General features: G+C 42.6%; 1 long non-coding RNA gene across 5 annotated transcripts in view; it reads right to left on the bottom strand.

The window, feature by feature from the left end:
* LOC139181316 (uncharacterized) overlaps positions 1-11,444 on the bottom strand; it is a 135,143-nt gene that overhangs the window by 38,996 nt on the left and 84,703 nt on the right. For 2 of the 5 annotated variants that reach the window (XR_011565308.1, XR_011565307.1), the window contains exon 2: positions 7,809-7,928. The exons of 2 other annotated variants lie outside the window; for them this stretch is intronic. This is a non-coding gene — a long non-coding RNA (uncharacterized lncRNA). Of the gene's footprint in view, positions 1-7,808; positions 10,582-11,444 lie in introns of those variants that run through there. One more of the 5 variants, XR_011565311.1, reaches the window with a different exon arrangement.

Here is an 11,444-nt window from a genome sequence, read left to right as displayed (position 1 = left end):
CTGGAGAAGGGAATGGCAAGCCACTTCAGTATTCTTGCCTTGAGAACCCCATGAACAGTATGAAAAGTCAAAATGATAGGATACTGAAAGAGGAACTCCCTGGGTCGGTAGGTGCCCAATATGCTACTGGAGATCAGTGGAGAAATAACTTCAGAAAGAATGAAAGGATGAAGCCAAAGCAAAAACAATGCTCAGTTGTGGATGTGACTGGTGATAGAAGCAAGGTCCGATGCTGTAAAGAGCAATGTTGCATAGGAGCCTGGAATGTCATGTCAATGAATCAAGGCAAATTGGAAGTGGTCAAACAGAAGATGGAAAGATTGAACATTGACATTCTAGGAATCAGCAAACTAAAATGGACTGGAATGGGTGAATTTAACTCAGATGACCATTATATCTACTACTGTGGGCAGGAATCCCTTAGAAGAAATGGAATAGCCCATTGTGGTCAACAAAAGAGTCTGAAATGCAGTACTTGGATGCAATCTCAAAAATGACAGAATGATCTCTGTTCGTTTCCAAGGCAAACCATTCAATATCAGAGTATTCCAAGCCTATGCCCCAACTAGTAACATTGAAGAAGCTGAAGTCAAATGATTCTATGAAGACCTACAAGACCTTCTAGAACTAACACCCAAAAAAGATGTCCTTTTCATTATAGGGGACTGGAATGCAAAAGTAGGAAGTCAAGAACTACCTGGAGTAACAGGCAAATTTGGCCTTGGAGTATGGAATGAAGCAGGGCAAATGCTTCTTTGAAATAGTTTTGCCAAGAAAACACACTGGTCATAGCAAACACCCTTTTCCAACAGCACAAGAGAAGACTCTACACATGGACATCACCAGATGGTCAGCACCAAAATCAGACTGATTATATTCTTTGCAGCCAAAGATGGAGAAGCTCTATACAGTCAGCAAAAACAAGACCGGGAGCTGACTGTGCCTCAGATCATGAACTCCTTATTGCCACATTCGGACTGAAAATTGAAGAAAGTAGGGAAAACCACTAGACCATTCAGGTATGACCTAAATCAAATCCCTGATGATTATACAGTGGAAGTGAGAAATAGATTTAAGGGACTAGATCTGATAGACAGAGTGCCTGATAAACTATGGACAGAGGTTCATGACATTGTACAGGAGACAGGGATCAAGACCATCCCCATGGAAAAGAAATGCAAAAAAGCAAAATGGCTCTCTGAGGAGGCCTTACAAATAGCTGTGAAAAGAAGAGAAGCAAAAAGCAAAGGAGAAAAGGAAAGTTATAAGCATGTGAATGCAGATTTCCAAAGAATAGCAAGGACAGATAAGAAAGCCTTCCTCAGTGATCAATGCAAAGAAATAGAGGAAAACAACAGAATGGGAAAGACTAGAGATCTCTGCAAGAAAATTAGAGATACCAAGGGAACATTTCATGCAAAGATGGACTCAATAAAGGACAGAAATGGTCCAGAAATGGACCTGACAGAAGCAAAAGATATTAAGAAGAGGTGGCAAGAATACACAGAAGAACTATACCAAAAAGATCTTCATGACCAAGATAATCACAAAGGTGTGATCACTCACCTAGAGCCAGACATCCTGGAATGTGAAGTCAAGTGGGCCTTAGGAAGCATCACTACAAACAAAGCTAGTGGAGGTGATGGAATTCTGTTGAGCTATTCCAAATTCTAAAAGATGATGCTGTGAAAGTGCTACACTCAATATGCCAGCAAATTAGGAAAATTCAGCAGTGGCCACAGGACTGGAAAAAGTCAGTTTTCATTCCAATCCCAAAGAAAGGCAATGCCAAAGAATGCTCAAACTACCACACAATTGAACTCATCTCACATGTGAGCAAAGTAATGCTCAAAATTCTCCAAGCCAGGCTTCAACAGTACATGAAGCATGAACTTCCAGATGTTCAAGCTGGATTTAGAAAAGGCAGAGGAACCAGAGATCAAATTGCCAACATCCATTGGATCATCGAAAAAGCAAAAGAGTTCCAGAAAAACATCTACTTCTGCTTTATTGACTATGCCAAAGCCTTTGACTGTGTGGATCACAACAAACTGTGGAAAATTCTTCAAGATATGGGAATGCCAGACCATCTCACCTGCCTCCTGGGAATTCTGTATGCAGGTCACGAAGCAACAGTTAGAACTGAACATGGAACAACAGATGGGTTCCAAATCGGGAAAGGAGTACGTCAAAGCTGTATATTGTCACTGTGCTTATTTAACTTATATGCAGAGTACATCATGAGAAATGCTGGACTGACTGAAGCACAAGTTGGAATCAAGATTGCAGGGAGAAATATCAATAACCTCAGATATGCAGATGACACCACCCTTATGGCAGAAAGTGAAGAGGAACTAAAGAACCTCTTGATGAAAGTGAAAAGGAGACTGAAAAAGTTGGCTTAAAACTCAACATTCAGAAAGCGAAGATCATGGCATCTGGTCCCATCACCTCGTGGCAAATAGATGGGGAAATAGTGGAAACATTGACAGACTTTATTTTGGGGGCTCCAAAATCAATGCAGATTGTGATTGCAGCCATGAAATTAAAAGATGCTTGCTCCTTGGAAGAAAAGCTATGACCAACCTAGACAGCTTATTAAAAAGCAGAGATATTACTTTGCCAACAAAGGTCTATCTAGTCAAAGCTATGGTTTTTCCAGTAGTCCTGAATGGATGTGAGAGTTGGACCATAAAGAAAGCTGAGCACCGAAGAATTGATGCTTTTAAACTGTGGTGTTGGAGAAGACTCTTGAGAGTCCCTTGGACTTCAAGGAGATCCAACCAGTCCATCCTAAAGGAAATCAGTCCTGATATTCATTGGAAGGACTGATTTTGAAGCTGAAACTCCAGTACTTTGGCCACATGATGTGAAGAACGGAGTCATTTGAAAAGACCCTGATGCTGAGAAAGATTGAGGGCAGGAGGAGAAGGGGATGACAGAGGATGAGATGGTTTGAGGGCATCACCAACTCAATGGAGATGAGTCTGAGTGAACTCTGGGAGTTGGTGATGGACAGGGAGGCCTGGTGTACTGCAGTCCATGGGGTCTCAAAGAGTTAGACATGACTGAGTGACTGAACTGAACTGATTCCATAAATTGGGGCTTCCCAGGTGGCTAAGTGGTAAAGAATCCACCTGCTAATGCAGGAGCCACAGATTCGATCCCTGGGTTGGGAAGATCCCTGGAGAGGGAAATGGCAACCCATTCCAGTATTCTTGTCTAGGAAATCCCATGGACAGAGGGGCCTGGTGGGCTACAGTCCATGGGGTCCCAAAGAGTCAGATACAACCTAGTGACTAAACAACAACATTTCATAAATTACTCTACACACAAACAATAATTATTAAAATGATGTTAGCAAATATGTACTCCATACAAGGTCTGATTTCTTTGTTTTATTATGTTTGTGTCTTAAAACTGTCTAAACTTAGCTCAAATGCATGAAGTGTATGTGTTAGTCACTCAGTCGTGCCTGACTCTTTGCCCGACTCCATGTCATTTTCTAGGCAAGAATACTGGAGTGGGTTGCCATGCCCTCCTCCAGGGGATCGTCCCAACACCAGGATTAAACCTTCATCTCTTATGTCTCCTGTGTTGACAGGTGGGTTCTTTACCACTAGCACCACCTAGGAAGCCCATCCTCTACTATACCTACTGAAAACTCATCTCCCTCTTACCCACTATTCCACCCTCAGTTCAGTTCAGTAGCTTAGTTGTGTCCAACTCTTCATGACCCCATGGACCACAGCATTCCAGGCCTCCCTGTCCATCACCAACTCCCAGAGTTTATCAGACTCATCTCCATTGAGTCAGTGATGTCATCCAGCCATCTCATCCTCTGTCATCCCCTTCTAGCCTGCCTTCAATCTTTCCCAGCATCAGGGTCTTTTCAAATGAGTCAGCTCTCCACATCAGGTGGCCAAAGTATTGGAGTTTCAGCTTCAACATCAGTCCTTCCAATGAAAACTCAGGACTGATCTCCTTTAGGATAGACTGGTTAGATCTCCTTGCAGTCCAGGGGACTCTCAAGAGTCTTCTCCAACATCACAGTTCATAGGCATCAATTCTTCAGTGCTCAGCTTTCTTTATAAGTCCAACTCTCACATCCATACATGACTACTGGAAAAACCATAACCTTGACGAGACAGACCTTTGTTGGTAAAGTAATGTATCTGCTTTTTAGAGACAGCAAAAGAGACACAGATATAAAGAACAGACTGTTGGACTCTGTGGGAGAAGGCGCGGGTGGGATGATTTGAGAGAATAGCATTGAAACATGTATATTTAACATATGTGAAACAGATAACCAGTCCAGGTTTGATGCATGAGACAGTGTGCTCAGCGCTGGTGCACTGGGATGGCCCTGAGGGATGGGATGGGGAGGGAGGTGGGAGGAAGGGTCAGGATGGGGAACACATCAACCCATGGCTGATTCATGTGAATGTATGGCAAAAACCACCACAATATTGTAAAGTAATTAGCCTCCAGTTAAAATTAAAAAAATAAACAGAAACACAGGTAAATAAATAAATAAATAAAGTAACGTCTCTGCTTTTTAATATGCTGTCTGGGTTGGTTCTAACTTTCCTTCCAAGGAGTAAGCATCTTTTAATTTCATGGCTGCAGTCACAATCTGCAGTGAGTTTGGAGCCCCAAAAATAAAGTCGGCCACTGTTTCCCCATCTATTTGCCATGAAGTGATGGGACCAGATGCCATGATCTTCATTTTCTGAAAGTTGAGCTTTAAGCCAACTTTTTCCCTCTCCTCTTTCACTTTCATCAAGAGGCTCTTTAGTTCTTCACTTTCTGCCCTCACTAGTTCCACCCTCACTAGTTAGTCATTGATCCTGGAATCAGTATCACTGAATCCCCTTTTTTCTTTTCCAGCCACATGGGGTCTTAGCTGCCACACACAGGATCTTTGCTGCAGTGCCCAAGCACAGGTTCCTCTGTAGTTGTGGCCCATGGGCTCCAGAGCGCTAGTGCTGTAGCTGCAGCACTGAGGCTTAACCCCATGACATGCGGGATCTTAGCTCCCTGACAAGGGATCAAACTCACATAACCTGCCCTGGAAGGTAGATTCTCAACCGCTGGACCACTAGGGAAGTCCTTGAATCACTTCTTAAGTTTAGCTAACAACAGCAAGACATTGCCTCCAAGGACCTGCTTCTATGGTTAGGTTCATCTGGTACATCAGTTCAGTTGCTCAATCATGTCTGACTCTTTGCGACCCCATGAACTTCAGTACTCCAGGCTTCCCTGTCCATCACCAACTCCCAGAGCTTGCTCAAACTCATCCATTGAGTCAGTAATGCCATTCAAGCATCTCATCCTGTCATCCCCTTCTCCTCCTGCCTTTAATTTTCCCCAGCATCAGGGTCTTTTCTGATGAGTCAGTTCTTTGCATCAGGTGGCCAAAGTATTGGAGCTTCAGCTTCAACTTCAATCCTTTCAATGAATATTTGGGACTGATTTCCTTTAGTTTGACTGGTTTGATCTCCTTGCTGTCCAAGGGACTCTCAAGAGTCTTCTCCAACACCACAGTTCAAAAGCATCAATTCTTTAGCACTCAGCTTTCTTTATAGTCCAACTCTCACATCCATACATGACTACTGGAAAAACCATAGCTTTTACTAGATGGACCTTTGTTGGCAAAGTAATGTCTCTGCTTTTTAATATGCTGTCTACGTTGGTCATAGCTTTTCTTTCAAGGAACAAGCATCTTTTAATTTCATGACTGCAGTCACCATCAGCAATTATTTTGGAACCCAAGAAGATAAAGTCTCTCACTGTTTCCATTGTTTCCCCATCTATTTGCCGTAAAGTGATGGGACCAGATGCCATGATCTTCATTTTTTGATTGTTGACTTTTAAGCCAGCTTTGTCACTCTCCTCTTTCACTTTCATCAAGAGACTCTTTAGTTCTTCATACCACTCTTTCTGCCATAAGAGTGGTATCATCTGCATACCTGAAGTTATTGATGTTTCTCCTGGCAATCTTGATTCCAGCTTGTGCTTCATCCAGCTTGGCATTTCGCATGATGTACTCTGAATAGAAGTTAAATAAGCAAGGTGACAATATACAGCCTTGACGTACTCCTTTCCCAATTTGGCACCAGTCATTGTTCCATGTTTAACTTATATGCAGAGTACATCATGAGAAATGCTGGACTGGAAGAAACACAAACTGGAATCAAGATTGCCGGGAGAAATATCAATAACCTCAGATATGCAGATGACACCACCCTTATGGCAGAAAGTGAAGAGGAACTCAAAAGCCTCTTGATGAAGGTGAAAGTGGAGAGTTAAAAAGTTGGCTTAAAGCTCAACATTCAGAAAATGAAGATCATGGCATCCGGTCCCACCACTTCATGGGAAATAGATGGGGAAACAGTGGAAACAGTGTCAGACTTTATTTTTCTGGGCTCAAAAATCACTACAGATGGTGACTGCAGCCATGAAATTAAAAGACGCTTACTCCTTGGAAGGAAAGTTATGACCAACCTAGATAGCATATTCAAAAGCAGAGACATTACTTTGCCAACAAAGGTTCGTCTAGTCAAGGCTATGGTTTTTCCTGTGGTCATGTATGGATGTGAGAGTTGGACTGTGAAGAAGGCTGAGCGCTGAAGAATTGATGCTTTTGAACTGTGGTGTTGGAGAAGACTCTTGAGAGTCCCTTGGACAGCAAGGAGATCCAACCAGTCCATTCTGAAGGAGATCAGCCCTGGGATTTCTTTGGAAAGAATGATGCTAAAGCTGAAACTCCAGTACTTTGGCCACCTCATGTGAAGAGTTGACTCAATGGAAAAGACTCTGATGCTGGGAGGGATCGGGGGCAGGAGGAGAAGGGAACGACAGAGGATGAGATGGCTGGATGGCATCACTGACTCGGTGGATGTGAGTCTCAGTGAACTCGGGAGTTGGTGATGGACAGGGAGGCCTGGCGTGCTGCGATTCATGGGGTCGCAAGAGTCGGACATGACTGAGCAACTGATCTGATCTGATCTGATTGTTCCATGTATGGTTCTAACTTGCTTCTTGACCAGGATACAGATTTCTCAGGAGACACATAAGGTGGCCTGGTATTCCTATATCTTTGAGAATTTTCCACAGTTTGATATGATCCACACAGTCAAAGGCTTTGACATAGTCAATAAAGCAGATGTTTTTCTAGAATTATCTGGTATATAAACAGAACTTATTACATGTTTGGCAACTGAGGGACAGAGTGGAAAGTGGGAATGGCATGAGAGAGAGAAGGTGTGGACTTGTACCACGAGGATGGATTTGTTTGTTAAGTGTATTGTGTTCTCACCATGGAAAACAGACTCAGATGCTAGGGCTTGAGCCCTGCTTGGTTCTGGGTCCCTGCAGCTCCTCTCTCCTTCCAAATAGATCATTTGCCCCCATCAGTAGTCTAAACCTCACTTAGGTTCTAAGTCTCATGCAGACCAGTGGCAGGAAGTCCAAAGGGGCTTCTCACAGTGCTTAGGGCTTCACCAGCGAATCCCATTGGTCCGCTCAAGATCTTGGGTCCCAGCACTTCTTTAGCCTTCTGCCTTGTCCCTTAATTTAAGTCCCCACTTGCTGCCCACTTCCGGGAATGGGTTGCTTCACTGAAACCCAGGTCCTCCAAACATGTGAGGGCCTTTTCAGTAATAAAATTTTAAATAATAACAGCAACAAAAAACCAAATAATGACAGGCAGCTCCTTCTCAACCTTCAGTCACTTCCCATTCAGATCAGTATTAAGCCAGATTCTTTGCCATGGCCTGTAAAGCCCTCATGGTCTGCCCCCCTACCTCTTTGATGTCTCCTCCTGGGCTCATCGTCCTCCAGTCCTGTGCAGCCACACTGCATTCATGCTGGTTTGCCAACACTCCAGGCATATTCTTGATCCAGAGCTTTGTACTTGCTAGGCCCTGCACATGGAACACAGTTCCCATGGATTCCTTGTGATTCGCAAGGGAAACCACACTAAGCATACAGTAGAGAGGGGCTTTCCCAGGTGGCTCAGTGGATAAAGAACCTGCCTGCAATTCAGGAGATGCAGGAGATATGGGTTTGATTCCTGGGTCAGGAAGATCCCCTGGAGGAGGGCACAGCAGCCCAGTATTCTTGCCTGGAGAATCCCATGGACAGAGAAGCCTGGCAGGCTACAGTCCATGGGGTCACAAAGAGTCGGACATGACTGAAGTGACTGAACACAGCATAGCACAGCACATTCAGTAGAGAAATGGATAACACCTGGTCAAAGTGATCAGGATTAGCACTAGCAATGAAGGACAGATGGCCACATGTGCTTTGTAATGCCTCAGAAAGGACCCAGCATCTCTCATGAGTCTTCTAGCTACTGACACAGCACCTGAGTATAAACGTGAGGAAACATCACACAAACCCCAAATGAATGTTCTATTTTTCAAAAAGGACTTTATTCTCCAAAAATGTCAGTGTCATAAAAGACAAAGGTTTTAGAAATATTTCAGATTAAAAGAAGCTAAAGAGACATGACTGGAGAAGGCAATGGCAACCCACTCCAGTACTATTGCCTGGAAAATCCCATGGACGGAAGAGCCTGGAAGGCTGCAGTCCCTGAGGCCGCTAAGAGTCGGACACGACTGAGCGACTTCACTTTCACTTTTCACTTTCATGCATCGGAGAGGGAAATGGCAACCCACTCCAGTGTTCTTGCCTGGAGAATCCCAGGGACGGGGGAGCCTGGTGGGCTGCCGTCTGTGGGGTCGCACAGAGTCGGACACGACTGAAGCGACTTAGCAGCAGCAGCAGCAACAGCAGCAGCAAAGAAACATGACAACAAAAAACAGTACCTGTCTCTAGATTGGATCCTGTACTGAAGGGGCAAACAATGCTGTGAAAACACTATTTAATCAGCTAAAAAAATTGGCATACAATCAGTGGGTTAAATAAAATGTTATATCTGTATTAAATTTTCTGAACTTGTTAATTATACTGTGGTTTTGTAAGAAAATATCCTTATTCTTTGGAAGTATCCGCTAAAGCATTAAGAGGCCATGATCATAACAATATATATAACTTACTCTCATAGGGTTCAGGGCCCCATTAGGAAAATGAGAAGTTAAGACACAGAATGAGAGAAAATATTTGCAATATATAAACCTGACTGAGGACATTTATCCAAAGTATAAAAAGAATAAGAAAAAATTCAGTTAAGACATGGACAAAATATTTGAATAGACACTCCACAAAAGAAGAAACATGAATGGCCAACAAGTGCATGAAAAGATTCTCAACAAAGGAAGGCGATTAAAACCATAATGAGCTATCACTCTATACCCACTAGAACAGCTAAAATTCAGAAGGCTGACAATACCAAGTGTTAGCAAGTAATGTTCTCATATGTTGCTAGTGGGACTGTGAAAAGATACAACCTCTTTAGAAAATTGTTTGAACGTTTCTTACAAAGTTAAATATACCGTTATCCTATGAACCCAGAATTTCATCCATAAGTGATGCATTAATATTTCTGTGGGGCATAATAATTTACTACAAACAGTGACTGAAAACAACACAAATTTATAATCTCACATTTCTCATGATTCAGGAGTCCAAATATGGCTTAACTAGTTCCTCTCTTCAGGGTCTCACAGAGTTGCAATCAAAGTGTCAACCAGGGTGGCAGTCTAATCTGAGGTTTGGAGGTTTGGAGTCCTCTCCCAAGATTATATGGCTATCTACAGAATTCATGTCTTTTGCAATTGCATAGACTGCATAGACTTGCAACTGCATAGACTCTAGACACTCTCTTTCAAGGGCTCACCTGATTAGGTCAGGCCCACCCAGGATAATATCCATTTGGTTAACTGAAAGCTAACCAAAGTCCTTAATTACATCTGAAAAAAATCCCTTCACCTTTGCCATAAAATGTGATCTAATCATAGGAGTGATCTCCCTTCATATTCACAGGTCTCACCCACATTCAATGGAGGGAATCATACAGGACATGTAGACCATAGAGCAGGAATCTAGAGGGCCATCTTAGAATTCTGCCTACCACAGGTTCTTACCTAAGAGAAATGTTACACCTCCTGATATTGTACCACAGTTCCTGAATGTTCTCTTCTAGTAGTGGTAGTACTAATACCAGTAGTAGTAGTAATTATTCTCTTTGCATTTCAGTTTGGTAAGTTTCTATTGACCTGTCTTCACAGTCACTGATTCTTTCCTCAGCTATGTCAACTTTGCCAACAAACCCATTGAAAGCACTCTTCGTTTGTTACTATCTTTTACTTCTAACATTTTCTTTTGACTCATATAAATCTTTATCTCTCTGCTTGTATTACCTCTCTGTTCCTGCATGCTGTCTACATTTACCACTAGAGCCCTTCATAGATCAATCATAGTTATTTTAAATTCTCTGTCTGATGATTCTAATACCTGTGTCATGTCTGATTCTGATGCTTTGTCTCTTCAGACTTTTTTTCTTGCCTTTTGGCATACTTTGTAATATTTTTGTTGATCACTGGATATGTTGTGTTAATAGAAACTAAAATAACTAGATTATTAGTGTGTTGATGGGCTTCAAATTCCTCTAGCAACATTTACTGTATTGGTGTTTATCTTTCTGACTTACTTCCAGAATGTCTGTGTCTCACAACTCTTTTAGCTGTAACCAACAGTTAGTATACTGGAGACTACTTGGTGTGGTTTAGTTTGTGGGAGAAGAGAGCATTCTATAATCTCCTGATTAAGTTTTAGTCTTTAATGAGCCTGCATCTCTAGGATGTGGCTTTTTTTTTTTTTTTTTTAGGATGTGGCCTTTACAAGTATTTCTGTCCCTCCTCTGGAGGCATAGCTATCCTTCCATCTTGTCCCCAATTCTCTTCACTAGCTGTAGGATTCCCAGTCTATTTCACTGAAACCCTGTCCCTTCTTGACTATTTTGTTCTTTATGGTTTTCTCTTTTTTAATGTAGAAATCTTTACTAATTTATTAATTTTAAAGTCTTTATTGAATTAGTTACAACATTGCTTCTGTTTTATGTTTTGATATTTTGGCCCTGAAGCATATGGGATCTAAGCTCCCCTGATCAGGGATCAAATCCACACCCTCTGTATTGGAAGGCGAAGTCTTAACCACTGGACCGCCAGGGAAGTCCCACTTTTTTATTTTTTTTGATAGGATTGCTGGAGGTACCTGGAATGGGGGTAGCAAGCAATCTCCTTCTCCCAGGTGGGATAAAATTTCAGTATCACTCAATGGTAGATGTTTTTCCCTAAAGAGGAAGCCTTTGTCATGGAGCAGGCTTCAGGTATGTGTTCCAATGGCTCCTGCTCCCCTTCCCCAGCCAGGGCCAAGAGGGCATCTTTCTCAGATCCTCACTCTGAGAGCCTGGCAGAGTTCCTAGAGGAAAATGCTGTAGGTGTGTGCGGGTCCCATATTGACTGTGGCCCCCAGGA

The sequence above is a fragment of the Bos indicus genome, chromosome X (assembly GCF_029378745.1).
Source record: "Bos indicus isolate NIAB-ARS_2022 breed Sahiwal x Tharparkar chromosome X, NIAB-ARS_B.indTharparkar_mat_pri_1.0, whole genome shotgun sequence".
In the NCBI taxonomy this organism is placed as follows: Eukaryota; Metazoa; Chordata; class Mammalia; order Artiodactyla; family Bovidae; genus Bos; species Bos indicus.
Note: the sequence above shows the minus strand (reverse complement) of the source record. Positions and strands in the feature narration are given on the sequence as shown.